Here is a 19,128-nt window from a genome sequence, read left to right as displayed (position 1 = left end):
TGGAAATATGGAGAGGGAAAGGTGGGAGCTAATTGCTCAAATATGTGTTTTAAAATTACTGTGTCTTTTGTTCCTGATCTCTATGACCCCAGCCTTGGAAAAGCAAGAGTTGGTCCTTAATCAAAGAGTGTGTCAAGGATTATTTTAAGAACAAATTGAGGAAATGTAAGCACAAGTCTTTCATCACCTTTTCACCACGATTAGATTTATTTGCGCTCTGTTGACGGCCCCCTTCTCTTTCAAGCTCTCCAACCGCTTTAGAATCAAGGGTGAAAAATGAAACCTAGTTCCTGCTTTTAAGAAAATGAGAGAATGCACATGCCATATTGACAGGTGCGTTTCCTGGGAGCTTAAAAGTATTGAGGATTTTTAGAAAAGAGCTATATGACCCTGGCCAATGAGAAATCCACTAACTCAGAATCCGGGATAAATTTAAAATGCTGGTGAAATGCATTGATACATTAGGGCTAGAAGTAGAGGAAGGGTTTGCCAAGCAAATTAAAAGTATAAACAAGGGAAATATATAGTCTTTATAAGGCTGAAGGCCAAAAAATATTTCTAAACACTTGTAAACCCTCTTTGAAATTGAACGCTTCTGTGAAACAATGAATGTTCTAATTCCTAATGTTTCTTTAAAAATCTATTATTAAAAATTCTCTAAGACAGTATGCTCTTTCCTTTCCTTGGGGGCCCTGTCATCCTTGTTGCCATATGAACTTGAAATTAAGCTGAATTTTGTGAAAATGTTTCTCTACTTCAGACTTTTTCAAAACTTTCCACCCAATTAGGGAAAATTAATGAGGTTTACTGTACTTTGTGTTGATATTTAGTCACTGGCAAACAGATGGGGCTTTGTTCCTACCAAGTTAGTGTTTGAAAGCAAGGAGTGGTTTTCTTAACTTTCCCAAAGATTAAGAAAACACTATTCTAGAAAGATTGTTTCTTATTATTCTAAGCAATTACCACTTTCCACCTTTTAGCTTGCTTTCTTCATACTTTCCTGAAGGGTTCCAAGTCTTCCACTCTATCATTTATTCTCTCACAGTATGGCCTTCCTTCCATATCCATGGATTCTGCATCCATGGATTCGACCAACCACAGATCAAAAATATTACCAAAATATTCCAGAAAGTTCCCCAAAGCAAAACTTGAATTTGCTGTGTGCTGGCAACAATTTACCTACCAATTACACTGTATCTACAAGTATTGACATAGCATTTACATTGTATTAAGTATTATAAGGAATCTAGAAATGATTTAAAGTGTACAGGAGATGTACGTAGGTTATACTCAAATACTACACCATTTCCTATAAGGGACTTGAAAATCTGTGAATTTTGGTTTTCTTGGGGGTCCTGGAACCCCCATGGATACAGAGGGACAACTGTATTTATACAATCATTACAGATCATAGCAAATGATGATAAATGAAATGAGATTTCAGTACAAACTCTTGATCATCAGGATGAAGAAATAGAGATCTGTAGAGGTAAACAGAGTCATCTAAGTTTTGCTGCTTATTTCAGGCAGATCCAGAATAAGAACCCTTGAATCCCTTACCCCTAGTCTGGACCTTTTTCCCAGCATGGTCCATTCCCTGAGAGAAAGAGGAAGGGATGGGAAGACAGAGGGAGAGGGAGAGGGTGAGAGAGAGAATGAGGGGCTGAGTAAAGGTTGTATCAGTATTTACTGTACTATTCTTGAAACTTTTCTCTAGGTCTGAAAATTTTTTTCAAAATAAAAATTAAAAAAAATATAAAAGTCTTAGTCATATTTTAAAAGTGTGACATAGTGCAGAAACAATAAGTCCCTGAAGGCATATTTATCAAATAAAGCAGATGTTTACTTTCAATTAAGGTTCAGAGAGGAGAAAGACTTTTCTCCTGTGATATTTTCTCTTTTTAAAAAATAGTCTTAAAATCTTTATTTTGAGTCACAGATAATTATTCATGAATATTATGTGTGTGATTCTTTTCCCTTATCATGAAATTCTGAGCCAGCAAAATTGACATTATGCATTTCATTCTGACGAGATATTAAGAATTTTTAAATGGACTTTTCTTGAAAGATTCATGGCCTAAATGGAGCTAAATAACTAAAAATTCAATACAGTCACTAATAGATATTTTACTTAATGCTATGAAGGCTAGCATACCAAACAATTGTACACAGATTATAATTGCAATATAATCTAATTTCTGTATTCTATAAGTTTCTTTAAATTTCTATAAATATTTCTTGATTTTAGAATGTTATGTAACACATTCTCTTAATAGTTGTATCATGAAATCTTCCCCTCTCCACATTAATTTAACTATTAGTACATTCTTTTTTAAAAAAATTTATTTATTATTTATTTATTTATCTTTGGCTGCGTTGGGTCTTTTTTGCCACGTGCGGGCTTTCTCTAGTTGCCGTGAGCAGTGGCTACTCTTCGTTGTGGTGCGTGGGCTTCTCATTGTAGCTCCTCTTGCTGCGGAGCACGGGCTCTAGAGTGCAGTCTCAGTAGTTGTGGCGCACGGGCTTAGTTGCTCCATGGCATGTGGGATCTTCCCAGACCAGAGCTTGAACCCATGCCCCTGCATTGGCAGGCAGATTCTTAATCACTGCGCCACCAGGGAAGCCCTATTAGTACATTCTTAGTAATTATTTTAACATAAAATATGCATTTTTAATGTCATAATTAATCTTTATAACAGGTACTCTTGAACAAATAAATATTCATTTAACCTTAAACTGGCTGATGGAATTTTAGCATATAAAGCCTGTAAGGAAATTTTTTCTTCTCCTACCTATATTTAAAGTAAATTGTCAGATATTGAATCCAAATCCAAACAGCATGGTGTATGAGTTAGGGTTCTTCTGAGAAACAGAACCAATAAGATATATAGAGATATATACAAAGACTTTTATTGGGAGAGTTTGAGGCATACAATCATAGAGGGTGGGAAGTCCCACCATCTGCTGTCTGCAAGCTGGAGGCCCAGAAAGGCTGGAGGTATGGCTACAAATCCAACGGCCTGAGAACTAGGGGAACCAATGGTGTAAGTCCCAGAGACTAAAGCCCTGAGAACCAGGAAAAGAGAAGATAAATGTCTCAGCTCAAGCAGAGGGCAAATTCACCCTTCTTCTGCCTTTTGTTTTATTCAAGCCCTCAGTGGATTGGACGATGCCCACTGGAAGAAAGACATAATGTGCTTTACTTAGGCTACTGATTGAGGTGCTAATGTCTTCCGGAAACACCCTCACAGATGCACCCAGAAATAATGGTTTACCAGCTATGTGGGCATCCCGTAGCCCAGTCAAGGTGACACATAAAATTAAGCATCACACATAAGTATCACTGATGTTGTAACACTGGTTAGATAGGATGCAAATGACTGCACTCCCAGGTTTATGGATCACAGACAAGATTAGGGATGCCAGAAATGATACTGCAGTCATACAGCTATTTGGACCTCAAATGGCTGAAAAGATTTTTCTTGAATATCAAGGTCAAAGCCCAACCTTGATGCATTCTTAACAGAGATATGTAAACTTAAGCTGAGTCACACTGACCTCTTCATGAAAACTATTAGGAACCATACAAGCCATTAGAAAATACAGTGAAAAATATCACACTTGGGATTGCAGCAAAATATAAATTATCTAGGAATAAACTTTTTAAGACCTGTTTAATGCTTATGGAAAAAAAAAAAAACCCTAGAAAAGCCTCATTAAGGAACATTAAAAAAATTAAGACTCATGAATAGAGGACATAGCTTGTCACTGGTTAAGGAGACTCAGTATTATTCAATAGTCTAAAGATTTCAATCCTTTAAAAATTAAATCAAGCTTCTTCCCCCTCCCCCCCTTCACCACCCCGGCCCCAGGAACTTGAAAATTAATACTAACGTTCAACTGGAAAAATAAATATCTAAGAATAGTCCTGAAAATTCTTTAAAAGTGGGATTGGGGGAGAGTATTTGGAGGGTAAGACTATCTCCACTAAATATTGAAATTTTTTATAGCATTACCTACAATATCTATATAGTTGGAACTGGAATAAGAACAGACATGTCAATTGAACAGAATATTCCAGAAATAGCTCATAATTTATGGGGAGCACAAATACACAAAACCCTAAGTACATTAAGGCAACATTTTATCAGCAAAATAAGATAATTCAATAAATTACATTTGCTTAATTTACTACCCATTTGGTTAAAAATATCCCACTCCTAAATATCAAACAAATTTCAGATGAACTAAAGATTTAACCACAAAACCATTTTATTACTAAAGAATTTTAAATCTCTATCCCTATCTACATCCATTCTTAGGAAGGAAGAGGAATTTATAAACATGATACAATAATCAGAGGTAAATAATGGGAAAGACTGATGAATTTACTTAAAAGTTGAAAACTTCGGCATGAAAAACATACTATAAGACAAATGGTGAGCCAGCAAAAGCATTTTTGAATATATAGGACAGAAGGTAAATTTCATTGCTATGTAAAATATTTACAAATCAATTTAAAATAAAAGAGCAAGCAATCCACAGAGGAAAAGAAGTGGTAAATAACTGGTAAACAAACACTATTCAACATTTCTCAATATTAGGAATCTCAAATTAAAACAAGATGCCAGTTTTTCTCATTTATCAGACAGTCAACAACAAAAGCATATTTGAAATTGCCCAGCGATGATGCTTGTATACACACTGGCCTGATGGGAATACAATGGAGGATCCTCTCTGCCGGGCAACAGTGAACATTCCTTTTGGAATTTAGGAATGTATCCTGCATCCAATGCTCTGCTGGGTACATAAAGTGGTGTGTTGAAAGATGTTCATTACAGCATTTTTAATGATAGCCAACAGTTGAAATATCTTAAGTGTCCACAGGTGGTATTTTGTTTAAGTAAATCACGATAAATCCAGACAATGAGGTAGGCTATAAGTCCTGGTGTTGGAGAGACTGCTCAACTAATGCTGTTAAGTAGAATCCCGCGTAAGACAACACGTACCATATGATCTCATAGGTGGGAGGGTCCAAAAACCTATATTTGGTGATTATCTCTGGGGCCTGGAGCTGGGGACTGGAGTGGGATGGGAGATCTGGTTTCATTTCTGTATCAGTTGGATTTCAATTGCAGATGACAGGAGTGACTCTAGTTGTGTTAAGCAGAGATTGATGTAATAGTTATTTCTTAATAAATGCTGGAGAGGGTGTGGAGAAAAGGGAACCCTCTTGCACTGTTGGTGGGAATGTAAGTTGGTGCAGCCACTGTGGAAAACAGTTGGAGGTTCTTCAAAAAACTAAAAATAGAGTTACCATATAATCCAGCAATCCACTCCTGGACACATATCCAGAGAAAAATCTAATTCGAAAAGATACGTGCACCCCAATGTTCACTGCAGCACTATTTACAATAGCCAAAACATAGAAGCCACCTAAGTGTCCTTTGACAGATGAATGGATAAAGATGATGTGGTATATATATATATATATATATATACACACACACACACACACAATGGAATATTACTTAGGCATAAAAAGAATGAAATAATGCCATTTGCAGCAACATGGATGGACCTAGAGATTATTATACTAAGTGAAATAAGCCAGACAGAGAAAGACAAATACCATGTGATATCACTTATATGTGGACTCTAAAATATGATAAAATGAACTTACTTACAAAATAGAAACATACTCACAGACATAGAACACAAACAAACTTTTGGTTACCAAAAGTGAAAGGTGGGGGAGGGAGAAATTAGGAGTTTGGGATGAGTAGTCACAGACTACTATATATAAAATAGATAAACAATGAGGTCCTACTGTATAGCACAGGGACCTACGTTCAATACCCTGCAATAAACCATAATGGAAAAGAATACAAAAAAGAAGAAAAAGTCATATATATAAGACTGAATCTCGGTGCTTTGTGACCACCTAGAGGGGTGGGATAGGGAGGGTGGGAGGGAGACACAAGAGGGAGGACATATGGGGATATATGTATAGGTATAGCTGATTCACTTTGTTATACAGCAGAAACTAACACACCATTGTAAAGCAATTATACTCCAATAAAGATGTTAAAAAAAAGACTGAATCACTTTGTTGTACACCAGAAACTAACAAAACATTGTAAATCAACTATACTTCACTTAAAAAAATAAAATAAAAAAATTTTAAAATTAATTATTTCTTCTATAACCCAGTATTTGTGTTCCTTAAAAACTTTGTGTTCTTAAAAAAAAAACCCCACAACTTTGTGTTCTTCAAAATTAATAATTACAGAATATATAGGTTCAGTGCAGATCACTCAAAACTTATGTCATTTTGCATCTAGGGCACCAGCAAAAACAATGGTTTGAACCTCAGAGGGCACTTGGACAGGTGACTGAACATGGCCGGAGTTAGCCTCAGGGACGTTTAAAATGAATAAAGACAAATGAATGAAAATGCTGGCTTTGGGACTGAGACAATGCAGATGGAAACTCCAAACCTGGAAGGAAGAGCAACCTATTCTGCGCAAAGCTTTGCAAGGCTGGGGGCGGCTCTGCTTGGGGGAGGGAGCCGCGGGTGCAGGCAATCCTCTTTAATTTTCTTAGGGTAGAGTTGAGAAGCATTCTGTTGTGGAGCTGAAGATTTTTCTTTTCCTGTTCCTCTTGCTCAGAAAAAAAACTGTGTATGAATCAAGACAATTGTCATGTTACTGTCACATCATCCCCTGACTCCCAGTCCTACATGAGCTATTTTGGAGTCTTAGAAAGAGGCCTTGTGGCAGAACAGACTGTACATGGAGTGAGGGCCCTAGAGAATTGTCAGAGGGCTGGAGGAGGGGGCTCTAGGGTGGTCATCTGGAGGACTCCAAGAACAAGTTGGGGCACTGGCCCTCTAGGGGAGCCACTACCTGGTACTGGAGGGGACTAGGAGACCACCAGTGGAACTGCTGAGTTAAAATATGCACTGTCAGTGCATCAGAAAAATAAGGAGTGGTGCGTGAATATATTGTGGATATGTGATAAAGCAAAAATAACGTGAACAACGGTAGGATCTAGATGGTGGCTATATGGGTGTTCACTCCACAATACTTTCAACTCTTATGTATCTTTGAAAAGGTTCATAATTAACCAAAACAAAACAAAAACGAAAAAAGACGTTTTTCTCTTTCTGACTTACTCTGTATGACAGACTCTAGGTCCCATCCACATCTCTACAAATGACCCAATTTCATTTCTTTTTATGGCTGAGTAATATTCCATTATATATGTGGAATCTAGAAAACTGGTACAGATGAACCTATTTGCAGGGCAGGAATAGAAATGCAGACATAGAGAATGGACATGTGGACACAGGGCGGGAAGGAGAGGGTGGGATGAATTGGGAGATTAGGTTTGACATAAATACACTACCATGTATAGAATAGCTAGCTAGTGGGAACCTACTGTATAGTACAGGGAACTCAGCTCGGTGCTCTGTGATGACCTAGATGGGTGGGATGGGGGAGGGAGGTCCAAGAGGGAGGGCATATATACATACATATAGCTGATACACTTCACTGTACAGCAGAAACTAACACAACGTTGTAAAGCAATTATACTCCAATTAAAAAACAAAAACAGACTTGTAGCGTCTGTCTATAGCTGCTCTTGCTCTAACTGCCCCTCTAGATGCCTGAGGCTGGTGACTGGACCCTGGGAGGGCGAGTCTGGCCCCCTCACAGACACACCTGCCCTGGCCGTGGTGATTGGGCTGGAGCTGCGGGAGATCACCTTTCTTACCCTCCATCACCGCACCTACCATCAGCAATGTCCCAAGTAGCAGGAAGATGGCCCCCACCTCGCCCGTGCTTGCCTTCTTTTTTTGCAGATCTTGCAAGTGTGCTTTTAATTTGAAGAAGCTTAGTTTGACTCCTTGATTCAAGAAAATCTGAGAATCATGGTTCTTAGCTTCCAAGTGTCTGCAGTTTAGGATTGAACAGAAGAAGCTCATACTGAGTGAAGTAAGTCAGACAGAGAAAGACAAATATCCCTTGTATGTGGAATCTAAAAAAATGGTACAAATGAACTTATTTACAAAACAGAAATAGAGTCACAGATGTAGAAAACAAACTTATGGTTACCAGGGGGAAAGGGAGGGAGGGATAAATTGGGAGATTGGGATTGACATATACACACTACTATGTATAAAATAGATAACTAATAAGGACCTACTGTATAGCACAGGGAACTCTACTCAATACTCTGTGATGACCTATATGGGAAAAGAATCTAAAAAAGAGTGGATATATGTTTATGTATACCTGATCCACTTTACTGTACACCTGAAACTAACACAACATTTTTAAAAATAATTTTTATTGGAGTATAGTTGCTTTACAATGTTGTGTTAGTTTCTACTGTACAGCAAAATGAATCAGCCATGCATATACATATATCCCCTCTTCTTTGGATTCCCTTCCCATTTAGGTCACCACAGCGCGTTAAGTAGAGTTTCTTGTGCTATACAGTATGTTCTCATTAGTTGTCTGTAACACAACATTTTAAATCAACTGTACTCCAATAAAAATTTAAAAAAATAAAATAAAGTATATACTTTAGGAGATATGTATCTATATGACTATATTAAGTGTTTGCTAGTAAAATAAAGATATTGCAAAGCATAAGGAAAAAAGAAAGGAAAGTGGCTGTAATTGATGCTGATGTAATGGATTCTCTTTATCCACTGCAATTTCATACTGTTTTGTATTGTTTTCTCTTTTTTCTTTTTCATGAGTTTTATAAATGAGGTATAATTTATATACATTAAAGTGCACAGTTTGATGAGTTTTGATAAATGTATATAGTTGTATAGTTACCACACCAGTCACAATATAGAACATATCCATGACCTCAGAAAGTTCTTTTGTGCCACCCCTAGGGGCACTGCTTTGATTTCCAACCCGATAACTTAATTTTGCCTGTTCTCTACCCCAGAGAAATGAGGAAAAGAAAAAGGCCCGCTAAAATAATTTGTCCAAGAATGGTGATAACAACATTATTCATAACAGCCCCAAACTGGAAACATCCTAAATGTCCATCAACAGGAAAATAAACAAACTATGGTACATTTGTGCAATGAAATACCACTCGTAAATAAAAAGGAATGAACTATTGCTACACACAACATGGATGAAGCTCAAACACAAATTAATTTTCTAATTATTAAAAGAAGTTTCAGCACATTCTAATTCTGGGACAAGTTTCACTTTCGCTTTATGCATTTCTGTAGTGGTTAAGTGATTATAATCATTACATATTAATATTAAAAATTTAAAAATAAAATGCAGTAAGCCTTGTGATTAAAGTTAGTAGCTTTTGTTGTAATATTATAAAATTAAATATTTTAATTATATTTATAGCTCAAATATAAAATATAAGTTATTTATATTTTAAATATAAAAGTAAAATAATGGATATCTTATTTATTTGGAAGTGGAGGGGATCAAAACATGTTACCCCAAAATATGCTGGTTTGGCATATTGATGATTTTGAGCTGCCAGCAACTGAGAAACTGCTCTCTATCCTCACCTTTTCTGCCTAAAAGCAGGACATAAATTTCCCATGAGAAAGGTGCCCTCCTGGTACCAGGAAGAAGAGAACGTTCTTATCATGGGGGATAGGAAGTTGACACCAAGATGAGTCAACTCATCATAAGCACAAACCTTACTGAAACAACCCTCATCTTCCATTAGTTTCCCTCATGTATTTCCTGGCCACTTTCCCACAATGTATCACCCCTAAAAGCCCAAATCCCTTTCCTTTGCCTTGTCACTTCTCCACAAATTTATCATCTTTTGTTAAGTTGTTTATAAGCTCCTGAGTCTAACAAGTTCTTTGGAGTTTTTGCTTCTTATCCATGGAAGTCCTCTGTGTCACATAAACAATGTTAACATCATATAAACTTGGTATGTTTTTCTTTTGTGAATCTGACTGCTGTTAGTTTAATCTGCATGTCCCAGTCAGAAAACATAAGAGGGTAGAGGAAAAGTTTTTCCTCCCCTCCAGAGGCAAAGAAAGAGCTCCAAGTCACTAACTGCTCTTCTAGGTGACTGAGAACTAGGACCATATACAGAATAGGTGACTCATTTACTTCCTGAACACACTCAAGTTGCCTTTTCAGAATAAGTCAACATTGCATTTTGATTTGACTTCATAACTCTATCAGTTGGGGTGCGTCTGGAGCAATAGGAAACTTACTAACAGAGGTTTCGATCATAACAACTCTTATTTACCTTACAAAAACTCTGGAAGTAGGTGGTCCCAGGGTAGGTTTGATGGCATAACAATGACTCCAAATCCTAAACTTTTTTTCTTTTTCATTCTGACACCCTTAGAGTGTGAGCAATGCCCCTCACCTTCCACTCATGCTCACAAGACGGCTGCCCCTGCTCCAACCATTGGGTCCTCACACATCTGACAGTGTTGTGGCCAGCAGGAGGAGCTGGTGCAAAAGGGCTTTCTCCTCTGCATGTCTTATTTGTCAGGGAGGAAATAATCTTTTCTGGAAATCCAGAAGAGACTTCTTACATCTCTTTGGTCAGAACAAGGTCAAATGGCAACCACCAATCACTGGCTAAATCCATTGGGATTGTCACCATTCAGTCACACCAACTAAATCATCCAGAGTGACACATTGCTGCCTGAACAAAATCAGGGTCTGTAGGCTAGGAAGTGGCTGCCTGCGACATTCCCAATGTCTGTGTAGATCAATAATTATAGGTTACTTCAATCATGCCCTGCCTCACCAATGCTTAGAGTGTGGACCTTTTTTTCCTGAGGAGATGGTAGAGCAGAGGAAAAGGCAAGTTCTGGCTTAAATCACACAAGCTCTGTGTCTTTGAGCAAGTGACTACTTTCCTGAGAGTCAGTTTTCTTATCTGTAAAGTGGGAATGATAATAATCCTTGACATGTAGGAGCTGGTGAGGAACAACAGAAATAGTACATGGAAAACACTTGGCATATAGTGTCTAGCACAAGATCTGTGCTTAATAAATAGTAGGTATCGTGACTCTCAGAAAGAGGAGCTTGGGCTTAAACCACGGCTTGTATCAACAAGCCAGTTTGTCCATTTCTGTAGTCATTCCCTGTAGAGACCTAGAGAATACATATTTGAAGTCCTCATGGAGCTGCTGTGAGTAGTAAATGAGGTTCAGGTAAGCCCATAGTTGGTGCTCGATGAGTTCTACTTGGAGTCCAGTTGGGAATCAGGTTCATTTCCTGACAGTAATGTGAACTTGGTCACCTCCATGCTGAGATCGGGCACTCCTCCCCTCCCCTCCCCTCCCTGATGAACCCGGCATGGGTCTGCCCTTATCTGCCTGCGTGCTGCTCTGTGAGTGTTTGCAGAAAATTGGTGAAGGTCTGGCCTTGCAGGCTGCGATCTGTGAAGGGCAGAGTAAACTAAGGGGATGGCAGGCAAGGGATTAATGCTGGAATCCTCCAAAGCCCCAGGATGCTTTCTTCACAAGATTTTGAACCTTAATTCTGGATTTTTGGATTTCTCCCTTTTTTATAACTCTGACATCACTGAGCAGGCAGAGCCTTAGGAAACCGTACAAGGACTTGGACCTCTGTGATGTTCTGCTACAGTTTCATCCATCAGGAAAGGAGCTGATGACTGAATATAGTTCTGTGTATTCATCCACTGCTTCTGAGTGTGCGCAACGCCTTCACGGATGCTATCACACTGGAGCCTGTACAAGAGAGATGGGTCTCGTTTCTCCCTTTCTATAAATGAGCAAAATGCAGCCTCACAGAGGTTAAACGATTTAGCCAAAGTTATCTATTTAGTACTTCATTAGGAGTTGGAATTTGAAATCTGATCTGAGGGTCCCTAATACCCTCGGGAGACAGTGGTTTGACTATTATGAACCAGGAACATCTTTCACTTTTTTTTTCTTTTGGGTTTCTGTAAATTTTTCTCTGTTATACAGAACCAAAGAATGAGAACAAACCCCACCCCCATTACAGCATTATCCAGGCTTCCAATTTATAGGGCAAAAGATTATCCTCAAGTCTTTCCACAGAAACACCACCATTGGTATGGCATAGAGAACTTCCCAATGTAGGAGACTTCTGAAGCCTGAAAGTTAAAAACCAAAGGTTAATTCACACCACCTCTGTGAATCAAGTGAATATTTATTTACACGATTAATAAATGGCAGAGGGATTAAAACATGGTTTTTGTTATGTTTTGGTTTTACTTCATCTAAAATCTTCTAAAGATGATTCTAGGGCAGTCTCTTGGGAACCGAGGAGAAAACACACCTCCAGTTTCTCAACAGCTCACTTAGAGGAGGCTTCTGAGATTCAGGTCTAAACACACTCCGTCCATCATCCACGGCCTATGCTCCAGGAATGCAAACAGCCTCTTCAGGTGGAGTTGGTAGATGGCCTACGGTGTCCACTGCCCTCACAAATGACTAAGAGGATCCAAGTCAACCAGTGGTGGCCTGTCCTAGAGTCGTCCTCCATGACAACCCACTTCAGTCCCCGTCTTGCTCAGACCCTGGGTCCTTACCCAGCACCTCTCATAGCATCTGCCTCTAGCCTCCTGGCCCTGCAACATCTAGACTAAAGACCAACTATAGTCCCCTCTTTGTACCCACGTGGGCTCTTGAATGCTGAGGGCACTCTCCCTCTAACCGTTTACTGTGAGTACTTGCGCATCTGTCTGGCACAGCTGAATACGCACCCTGGGGGGCTAGAGGTGTGTTCTGTTCACTGTGGGTCCCCAGTGCCCTGGCTCAGGGCCTGACACCCAGCAGGCTCCCAGCACTCATCGAACAGATGCAGGAACCACTGTCGAGCGAGCTCTGCCTCTCCCTGAATGGCTGAGACCTCACCCAACAGGTGCAGCCCAGGTGAGTCATTTTGGATCTCCCTCCGCCCCTTCTCTTCCCCAGGCTCTAGCAAATGGAACTTGAACCAAATTCAGCACGGTAGTAAGAGCTGGATTCCTGTTTTCCCCTCTTTATTGAAGACACCTGGCCAACAGGTGGTTCACACCTCGATACCTGGGAACCAGGGAGTTGCAGCCTCCCCACTGGAGGGCCCTGTCCAGGGGGGCTTTCTAGGAAGAGTCAGGGTTTACTGGAGAGTTGGGTCCTTCTCTTAGTCCACGAGGCAGTCCTGAAAAGGGACAGGCAAATGCCACGGGCGGAGCCCTGGCACAGTACCCACACCCAACAGAGCGCCTGATCCTCCGGGGAAAGCAGAATCAGCCATGCTGAGTGATGGGAAATACAGACCTGACCAGTTCCACCTGTTATTTAAAGACTGAGAAGTTCCTCTCCTGGAGGACACAGCACTTGCTGAGAGAAAGAGGAGACGCCCCTTAATTCTGGCACGTACAGTCCCAGGCCAGGACACGTGGTGTCTGGAGGAAGCGCAGGCACGGTTTCTCCCTGCTCTGTGAGGCAGCTCAGCTGCACAGGTGCAGCCCTCTGGATGATGCATCGATACCTGGCCAGGACTCTGGAGCCGCCACCTAATCTCCCCGCCCCTCCCCTGCATCCCGACCCGTGCATCCTCCCACAGTCTTCGACTCCCCCCTCACCACATTGCACGGAAAGTGTCTGTTTATGTGCCCATTTCCCAAAATATTAGAGCATTTGTGCCATATGGTATATGTGCCAGGCATTATTTGAACCTTGTCACACATATTAGCTCATTTAATCTTCACAAGAACCCAATGAGATAGAGACCCCTGTGGTCCCCATTGAATAGCTGGGGGCAAGGGCTCCATGATTCACTCTTTTGTCCCCAGCCCGGGACCAGGTTGCATAGAGAAGCTCTCGGGACACAGAGTTGAGTGATTGAGCCGATGAAGGAATGAGCTGTGTTTACTGGCCGTTTAGAGAAAAGAAACACATCATGTCTGCTCAGCACTTGCCTACTTTTCTTCCTTCTCGTCATCACTTCTCTGTCTTATCCCATTATTTTCCCAATCCTTCCTCCACCACCTCAAAGACAAAGATTTAAGCCAACTGAAGTAAAGTATCCATTAAAAACAAAGTCTCTTAATTGGCTAAAGTTACATTTTTCTGTTTGCTCTCTGCGGTTTGTGAAAGAATGAGGTTGGTGTTATGGTCTGTTTGGAAAATGCCCTTTGAGAACAGGGACAGTTAATGACTGTTTCCCACTGAGTCCAACAGACAGTGCCAAGTACCCCGCGGGCACAGAGAAAATATTAATTGATGTTGATTTCCTTACTTATTATTTAAATATGCTAAATGGCCCCTGAGAAGCTTTCGAAAAGTTAACATGTTACCCAAAATACATGACTTATCCAGGGAGTACTTTACTCTTTACCCACTGAGAGTTCAGTATCTCTGTTTTCGAAGCCTATTCATTTTGCAAATTTGATGAATTTGCACAGGAAGAAGTGGGATAAGATTTGGTGATAAAATGGTCAAAAATACTCCTGATTTCTACTAAAAGTCAACTGAATACTAAGTTGCCTGTGCATGAGAAGCACACGTGGATCCCCATGGGTTGGAGAATTTAATTACGTCTTTCTTTATACTGATGTTGTGTGTCATAAAAAAAATTGTTAAAAGTTGAAATATGACAAGCTTAATTGTCTTCCCTATTTCCCCACTTCTAGAGCACCTCGGCATAAGCCTAAAAAGTTAGGCCGTTTGACATTTTTGGTGCTCAAGTTGTTGGGAAATAATTTTATTTCAAACCCAAATCGCAGAAGGCTTTTCATTCTGAAACAGGAAACATTTAAGAGTTATCAGTGTCATGTACTGTTGAGAGATTCCAGAATATATTAGGCAGATGAGTATTTAAAGTGGTATAAATAAGATTTCTCTTGTCATCACTTATGTAGATGAAGGTTCGGAGTTTCTCTGCGGATTTCTGACAAGCCATCAACAACCATGAAGGATGATTTTCCTTCGCTGATTTTGCTAATAAGATGTCAGCTGATTAACACTGAGGGCTGGTCAGATTTGGGCTGTGTGTGGTTTGTGATCATGCAGGACGGGACTGCAAAGGGATTTTGATGCTGTCATTAGAGTATGATTACATTAAACAGTAAAATAAGACAGAATACAGTTCACTATCCATTTCTTGAACACTTGAGCCAGACGTGTCTTGAAATTTGGAAGGTTTCAGATTTTGGACCATACTTTAATAGGCATATCACACATCGTATAAGAGCCCTAGCGAGGTTTGCAGCATCACTCCATAATCTAAACTGTTAACTATGTCTTTAATCAAATATATTAATATTCTCATCAGTGGGAGAAGGACTATGCATAGCGACCTGTCACTTCAGGGCAAGTTTTGTCCCAAATGAGTTAGCGCAAGAATTTCAGTTTCCAGAAATGTTTGGACCTTGAAATTGTCATAAGGGATTGTTGATGAGCATAATTAAGGTCCAAAATGTTCATGCTGCCAAAGGAACATCAAATCCAATAACCACAGCATCTTAGATAAAATGCCACACAATTCCGTCCTAGGAAGGACTTTGTAGTTTTAGGTGCCACTTGCTGAAATATCTGGAATCTCTATCCAGAAGAAACAATCTACCTCCACCTGTTGTTTTAGAATGTGTACTTAATGATGTTAAATTTTAATTTTTATTTGAATAAGTAATATACTGGTAGAAACTTTAAAAAATCTATGCTCTAACAGAGCAAATCTTGTGATGTTTTCCTTCAGACCTTACATGTGCATGTAATTTACTCAATGGAGACACTAGTCTTTCGTCTTTTTAAATTTAAAATTATAACACGTGTTTTTCTATGTATTTTACTTTCTTTATAACTGTCATTTTGAAGAATCTTTTCTGAAGTAAAATTGAACACAGTATTCCTCTGCTATCTTGGAAGGAGGAAGCAAAAACAGAGAACACAACAGAAACTATTGGTAGCTATCCTGCCACATGGGTTAAGCACTGCTGTTAATAGTATGCAAAATAATTGTCAAGATTTTAATCAGGTACACTTCTGCCATGGTGAGTACAGTTTTATAAAATAAAATAATTGCATCAAAATGAATACCATTTAGGTTATGCATTTATTTTAGCAAATGACTCTGAGACCTAAACCAAGTCACTTAACCTCACAAGGACTTAATTTCCACCTCTGTAAAATCAGAAATTTTATGAAGTTTCTAAGCCACTGATTACTTGTTTTTTGTTTTTTGGCTTTTTAACATCTTTATTAGAGTATAATTGCTTTACAATGGTGTGTCAGTTTCTGCTTTATAACAAAGTGAATCAGTTATACACATACATATGTCCCCATATCTCTTCCCTCTTGCATCTCCCTCCCTCCCACCCTCCCTATTGATTACTTGTTAAGCAATGAAAAAGTTTTGTTATATAGATAGTATTCTGGTGACAATTAACATTGTCAGCTTGAAGAAATATAGTATCCTTAGGATTTTTTGATCATGTTATTATTTGTAACTTTTTAAAAATAATAATTTCTGATGATTGAATTTCTATTAGAGCTAAGCTGGTATGTTTGTATTTTGGAGTTTTGAGCCCATGTTAATTTGTCCATATACTTTCCGAGTATTTTTGCTATTGTCAGCTACTGAACTGATAGTGACAGAAGAGATAGAGCAAAATGATGGTTGAGAGGAAGTGGAGTGAGCTGAGATTAACTCAGTTCAACAAGAAAGGTAGTGTCATGCTCTCAAAATGTTAAAGTATCTTTCTTTTTTTTTGGTCAACAAATATGACATCTTTGGACTTACGCTGAAATTAAAAAAAAATTCAACCAAGGAATCGTACAGAGTGACATCTGTAGGGACATGTGAATGACATTGTTCATAAAAAGGGAAGGAGAATTTTACAAGCTAGAATTTATGAACTACATTCGTGTAAAATTAATAGAGTGATATACCTGTTAAACGCCTGAATTTCTAACATAGCTTGGAAAAGTCTTGCCTATTTACATTTTCCCCTTTGATTTTATTTCTTGTTCAGAGCTATGCTTTAATTGTGTTCTACTCATTGTCACTGGAGAAAGACCATTTGATCCATTCTAGAAGGAGCTTTGATTTTCCTCTAGTGTGAGATGCTTTGCAACTTAATCCACTTGGACTTAAGAGAAAGGACCACTCTAGAGCATATTGTCACCATTCTTGTCCTCACAGTTTTCCACGTTGATGGTTGCCACCCTCCTAATGATGGAGGCCCTCCACCTTCCTCCTCACATTTTGGCTGCACAGGGAAAATAGAGGAGACTCCAGTGTTGAAATGAAAGAACAGTGTTTATAATGCCAAGGACAAGCAGGGAGAGAGCGAGCTGGGAGGATTTTCTGGAAATTTCTGCTCTTATAGGTGTATTTATTTCTCAACAGATATTCATGGAACTTTCATTTTTCTGGTGTAGTGCTAGACTCTGGAATTAAAGGAGTAAAGAAAATTTTGCCCTCAGGGAGCTTAGAGTCTACTCTAAAAGAGAAAAGCATGAAATAGACAAAATAAACTGATAAACATGTACATAGAAAAACAAATAAATAAATGGATACAATAGGTGATTAGATAAATAGACAAAAAGTAAGTATAATTATGATGTGTGCTATGAAGAAAGTGTGCAGATAGAGAGGGAGGGTCTGCCTGAAGGAGGAACATTGAAGCTGAGATGAGAGCCAAGGTCTGGTTGCTCATAGGCTTCCCAGGGCAGGGGGGTGAGTCCTCCTCCTTTTTGAACTCTGACCCAGGAAGTACTCTGCTTTAGGAATCAGATTAACTTTCTCAGCACTCACCAGGTTCTCTCTGGGAAATTTCCTGAGCAAAACCTATTGAACACAGTTGCCCAAATATTATTCCTGCCAAAGTCCTTCCTTTATCGCTCTAAGTGCTGACTAGAGAGCTATTTGTTCTGGTTTCTGAGGAGTGTAAGGAGTTGCCTATTTTCAGAAGAATAAAATGAGACTGAAACTCTAGGTCCTTGGTTGTATCTTACTCTGCTAATTTTTCTCCATTGGAAGATTCTCTGGCATAAAGAATTCATTGTCTTAGACAAAGGTTAGTGGGGATTGAGTTGGGAGGGACTCCTAAAGAGGTAGTTATTTGAAGTTTGGTTCTAGTGGTTTGGACATCACTTGTTTCTGTGTATATGTTAATAAAATTTCTTAGAAAAACACTTGAATATCAAAAGATTTGTAAATTAAGATTTGTAAATTAAGACCATTCTGGTTTCTCAGTTACTAATGAAACAAAGGAAAAAGCTTTGGACTGGTTTTGGGGGGAGACCCGAGTTATTGTACCCATTCTGCCCTTGAGTACCCTTGAAATCTTGTATGAGTCATGTGACTGCCTTGGATAAGAGAATTCCAAATTCATATACAAAATGAAGCTGGTGGACCAGATAACCTCCAAGAAATTTTACAACCAGATAACTTCCAAGATGCTTTACAGCTTTCACATTCTAAGATTCTGATGAATGTCTTGAAAATATTTAAAAGGAACTTAGGATGATTGGAGCTCAAAGTTGTCTACTGAAGCCATTAGAAAGCCCACTATTTCCATTCATAGTTTCATCCTGCTCTTCAGTTTGAAGTGCCCTGCAAGTATTACCCATCACATACTCACCTTGTTTCACATGTTTCTCTTCACTGCTGCCCGTTGCAATGGCATTAGACCTTTTGTTTTCATATAAGAGGACAGAAATACTTCTAGATTTGAAATTTCAACTGGGAAGCTCAGAGGATAAGCAATAGAAATTGCTTTAATGCAATAAAAAAAGATTCAAGAAACTACAAAATTTTCATTTTATAAAGAGCAGCAGACTTTGTAACATAAAGAATGAATGAAGACTGATAATGGGAACAATTGGGCAAATTTTTATGTTATCTGCAAAATCGGGATTTCTTCTGAAAATTCAAGAGCAGAAGCTTCATCCTTGAAGCTCAACAATATTCCCCAAAAGCCTTTGTTTGCCCTAATATTCCATAATGTTATGCTTTTACAGTCAATAAGCCATTAGTAATCAAGAGATGTATAATTTATTAATTACACTCCACATTAATATTTAATCTTTTTGGTTGCTGAGCATATTTCTAAATCTATTTTTTAATTACATTTTAAGGATATAAATCTTCCAGGCAACCATTAGAA

At 38.9% G+C, this 19,128-nt stretch overlaps 1 protein-coding gene across 20 annotated transcripts in view; it reads left to right on the top strand.

Annotated features, from left to right (window-relative positions):
* SETD4 (SET domain containing 4) overlaps positions 1-19,128 on the top strand; it is a 459,131-nt gene that overhangs the window by 426,662 nt on the left and 13,341 nt on the right. Inside the window, exon 22 of one of the 20 annotated variants that reach the window (XR_009502970.1) lies at positions 6,345-6,360. The exons of the other annotated variants lie outside the window; for them this stretch is intronic. The gene's annotated coding sequence lies outside the window, so the exon portion shown is untranslated. Of the gene's footprint in view, positions 1-6,344; positions 6,361-19,128 lie in introns of those variants that run through there. 20 annotated transcript variants of the gene reach the window in all.

The sequence above is a fragment of the Balaenoptera ricei genome, chromosome 4, assembly GCF_028023285.1.
Source record: "Balaenoptera ricei isolate mBalRic1 chromosome 4, mBalRic1.hap2, whole genome shotgun sequence".
Classification (NCBI taxonomy): Eukaryota; Metazoa; Chordata; class Mammalia; order Artiodactyla; family Balaenopteridae; genus Balaenoptera; species Balaenoptera ricei.
Note: the sequence above shows the minus strand (reverse complement) of the source record. Positions and strands in the feature narration are given on the sequence as shown.